Source organism: Syzygium oleosum, unplaced genomic scaffold, assembly GCF_021117445.2.
Source record: "Syzygium oleosum isolate NSW1041296 unplaced genomic scaffold, Sole_v2.1 Sole_v2.31, whole genome shotgun sequence".
In the NCBI taxonomy this organism is placed as follows: domain Eukaryota; kingdom Viridiplantae; phylum Streptophyta; class Magnoliopsida; order Myrtales; family Myrtaceae; genus Syzygium; species Syzygium oleosum.
The window spans coordinates 2871567-2876477 of NW_026607515.1; the positions used below are offsets into that span (position 1 = coordinate 2871567).

General features: G+C 39.6%; 1 pseudogene; it reads left to right on the plus strand.

The window, feature by feature from the left end:
* The first annotated feature begins 479 nt into the window (after positions 1–479).
* On the plus strand, positions 480–2150 carry LOC115683122 (putative glycerol-3-phosphate transporter 1; annotated as a pseudogene).
* The last annotated feature ends 2761 nt before the right edge of the window (positions 2151–4911 follow it).

Genomic DNA, 4911 nt, shown 5'->3' on the forward strand with positions numbered 1-4911 from the left:
GAGCATTCAATCTTGTGGCATCAATTACTCTATGTTCAAGAAAAGGACACATGTATCATAACTTTTGTACCATGCTCATTTGAGAGATATAATTTTTTTCAATCACTTGAGTGCCATAAATTAGGTACAACATTCACTTGATTGCCATAATTTTTTCTCCAATCACTTTAGTACTATAAAACTTTTCAATCGATTGCTTAAGTATCATAACTTTTTTATAAAGTTCACCACAAGTGCTATTTCCAACACTCGAGTGAACGTTTTTAAAAAGTTATGGCAATCAAATAATCAATTGAAAGTTACAACACTTTTTTTTAAAAGTTATGACATTCAAGTGATTGAAAAAAATTATGACATTCGAGTAATCCTTACTGCCACTGTTGTTCATAATGGGACGTGCTCTTTCTGTTCAGCTTCCTTGGGAGGCCATCAAAGCTACATACTGGTTCTGATCCTGATTGAGCATCGGCATCCAGTATCAGAGCAATCCTTATTTCCTACATGGGTTCATTGTCTTCAGCAGCAGATGGTTACAGCAAGCCGCTAGGTATTCCGTTCGTCGAATACATAAAGAGAAGCCCCGTTTCCTTCAGAACGCACCAAAGTATCGTCTTGATAGTCACATTCCTCGCCTATGCATGCTATAATGCTAATCGGAAAACCACAAGCATTGTTAAGAGCACTCTCGATCCCGCAGCATCCGAGGTAGGCTCGAAGTTTCAGTCATGGAGGAGAGGCTATTTCCTTAGTCCTCCTGAAGGCAGAAATGTTTCCGGACTACTGGGTAGCGATGGTGGTTGGGCCCCATTTGATGGATCAGACGGCACGGAATTGCTCAGTGACCTCGACGTGGCTTTCCTCTCCGCATATGCCGCGGGAACGTACTGCTCTGGCCATTTGGGTGATAGAACGAATCTGAGGATTTTCCTAACGGTGGGGATGATTGGAACTGGTCTATTTACTTCACTCTTTGGTGTTGGTTACTGGGCAAACATACATAATTTCTACTACTTTCTCGTTATGCAAATGGTTGCTGGTTTGTTCCAATCAACCGGGTGGCCTCCGGTTGTTGCCGTAGTTGTTAACTGGTTTGGCAAGAGTAAGAGAGGGCTCATCATGGGTATATGGAATGCTCACACATCTGTTGGTAGTATAATGGGCTCTTTGGTTGCTTCTGCTATGTTGAGCTATGGATGGGGTTGGTCCTTTGTTGTGCCCGGTCTCATAATTGCATTCACGGGCTTAGCGGTCTTCTTATTTCTGCCCGTCAGTCCTGAATCTGTTGGAGCTGATAGAAACGAAGACCTGAACGCGCCCAAGAAAAATGGAGAGGAACTAAGAGAACCTTTGTTAAGCTCTGATCCGGAGAATAAGGAGCAAGCTGTGGGGTTCATTGAAGCGTGGAAGATTCCGGGGGTCGCGCCTTCTCCTTTTGCCTCTTCTTTGCCAAATTGGTTTCATACACATTCCTATATTGGCTGCCTTTCTACATCAGCGACACAGGTTATATTCCGATTGTGATGGGTTTAAACTGCTTGCGGGGCAACTTTTAAGAGTGATTTCGTCATGGATTTTGTGCTTTATGAACTGTGTCATGCTGTTTTTCACGTGCTTATCGTCATTTTGCAGCTATAGATGGAGAGTACTTGTCCAGCGAAACAGCAGGAGACTTGTCTACACTGTTTGATGTCGGAGGAGTCATTGGGGGGATCCTGACCGGATACATATCCGACCGCCTTGGTGCTAGGGCCATAACAGCAGCGAGCTTCATGTACTTTGCCATTCCGGCGCTCTTTCTGTACAGATGTTATGGATCCGTTTCCTTGTCCGTAAACATCACACTTATGCTCATTGCCGGCATTTTCGTGAACGGGCCTAATGCTCTAATAACAACAGCCGTCTTGGCAGACTTGGGGACACACAGTACCCTGAAAGGGAACTTGCAAGCACTCGCCACGGTGACGGCAATCATAAATGGAACGGGCTCCATTGGGGCTGCGTTCGGGCCGTTGTTAACAGGCTACATCTCTGCCGAGAGCTGGGGTGCAGTTTTCACGATGCTTATGGCGGCTTCTTTAATAGGAGGGCTGCTTCTCACTAAGCTCATTGTTGCTGAGGTGGCTGCAAAGATTGAGGAGTCGAGGCTGTAGGATATGAGTCTCCGGTTTTATTTGTTATCAAATCTGGATCGACCGGAATATTTTGTGCTTATCTTGTGCTTTGATTTCTATTTCGTTCTTGGTGATTATCTTATCATCGATTTGTTTCCTTTATTTAAAAAATACAAAAAAAATTATATAATATTTACTGAATAGGTTTTTAAAATTTTCCCTTGAAAGATCATGATAGATTCACTCTAGATAATATTGCATGTGGGGATAGATTCTAGAATAAATTAGAATAAATTTAGATAAAATTTTCTTGTTAAGTTAGGATAGTTTGGGTAGATAGCATATTTAGATAGATTCTAGAAGATTAAGATCGATTTATTTGACTTAGTTTATTTCTTGGTTTAAATTAGATATTATCTTGCTCTAGATAGTTGATTCTTAGTAATTTTTAATTATGAGTCCAATAAAAAAAACATCATTTAGAATAGAAAGATTGAATGTTTAAATAATGGTAATTTTTAATTACGAATTTTAAAAATACAAAAAATATCATATGAATGTTATATAGTTTGCATGTTAGGTTTATTTAAGTAAAATTGCATGACATATAGTTTAGTTTTCATTTCAAGATAAAAGAAAACTTAAAAAATATTTGTTTGTTTAGTGATGTTTGATTTTCAATTCTTTTCTTGCAATTTATTGTTTTCCTTTAGTGTTATATTAATAATTGTGCACTCACCTCACGTATTAGTAACATTTCTATTCCCGGAAATAATTTTTTTCAGAAATAGTTTTTTTCTTTTTCTATTAGTTTCTAAGCAAAAGAACGTGTTTAGTAACTACATAAAATTTCTATTCTTGAAATAGAAAAAGAATAGAAAAGCATTTGGTACCACCGTTAAATTTTTTTTGTGATGTGGATAATTTTTTAATAATTTTCTAAGATCTAATATTTTGAATTTTTTCTTTTCTTTTTTTCCTCCCTTCTTCTTCTTCCTTTAACTGGTCGCCAGGTCTAGGCGATGGTTGGTGATCGACTAGAGACGAGGGCCGGCGAAGTCGACCTCGTGGTGGCTGGGGTGGCGACCTCGCCATGGCCAGGGGAAGCCGACCTCGCACCAAGCCACCGTGAGGCCGAGCCTCGCTGACTCTTGTCTCTGGCCAGTCGCTGGCCATTCTAGAGGCACGATCGACTAAAGGAGGAAGAAGAAGGAAGGAACAAAAGAAAAGAAAAAAAAGAAAATGACTTGTTTTAGTTAGGGCGTGAATGATAACCATTCTGTTTCCCGATTTTTTTATTTTTTTTATTCCTAGGAACAAGTTTGGAATAGAAATCGATTTGGTAAAATAATTTCATTTTTTTATTTATGGGACAAATTTTGGCCCAAAAATAGATTTAAAACAGAAATAAGAAGTTAAAATCTTCTACTTTTTTATTTATGGAACAAAAACAAAAATAACAACTCTCTTTTATTGCTTATCCTTGCCACCCGCCCATCGTCGTCGCTCGCTGCCCACCCGCCGCCTCCGCTTGCTCGCTGGCTAGCCGCCGCCTGTTGCCACTGCCCGCCGCGACCCATCGCCACTCGCTCGCCGGCCGTTCATTGCCGCTTGCCATCAACCACTGCTACTCATCGATCAGCGGGAATAGAAATTTTGTGTCGTTATAAAATTCTACTTTTTGCTCAGTAACTCGTGTAGAAAAGAGAAATAGATTTTCTATTTCTAGCCAGAAATAGGGTCGGGAAAGAGAAATGTTTTCATGCACGCCCTTATTGTTCTCGTGAACAAAGAAGAATGTCTTTTTTACGTCTTGTTTATGTTCCAAATCTATTCCTTGCCACTATTCTATTCCGGGGAATAGAAAAAATAGGTGATGTTACTAAACGGATTTTTGTTCTTTTTCAGTTTCGGGGAACAAAAGAATAGAAATATAAAAAAACGGGATAGTTACCAAACAAACCCTAATTAACCCACAAAAAAATAGATTATTGGCACATTCTATTTGAAATGATCTTGCATGTTAAGAATTTGAACCAAAGTTATGAATTGATATGGACTTGAGAGAGCCGAACTAAGGTACAAGCTTAGTAATTCATTAGTCAACCTCTAGCTAGTGCACCTTGAAAGAGTTTCGTTCCCGCAATCAAAGTGTAATTGCAAAAGGCGTTTGATAGGTATATCATTACATATACGCGAATTGACTTGTGGGGAGGGCAGCCTTTGTAGGGGTTTGATTATTCTTACATAATGCGAGTGGTTATCGATACCTCTGTCTATGAATTGACTTGTGAGGAGGGCAGCCTTTGTCTCCACGAACATGAAGAGGAACGAGTATATACGCGGAGAGACAGAACTTTCAAAAGAACGTACTGGGCGGTTGGTAGATGTGGCAAAATGGCGCATTTTGGGCTTGACTTGTCTACAAAAAATTTCATTTTTGCAGAAATTCGAAATTCGGGAAATACTAAAAACCAAAGAGCAAACCAAAGACCAAATTAACTATTGGAGTTTGCAACAGCAAAGGTAGTTTTTTGGAGATGACCAGCGGGTACAGCTTCTTTTCAGGAACAAACTCAAAGCAGAAAGAGGTCACCATCATCTTGTGGGTACCGGTTGCAACTGCTTGGTTGAAGAATGAATGAAATTTAGTAATTCAAAGATGCTGTAGAAGGCAAAAGAATACAACAGGCTGAAGATCTTTGGCCTACTCTCTTTTTAGTGAGATCTTGAGAAATGTATGTGAAAATAGGATCTTCGTGTGAGGAACAATTCGGTTTTAAGCAACGATATGGTAGCT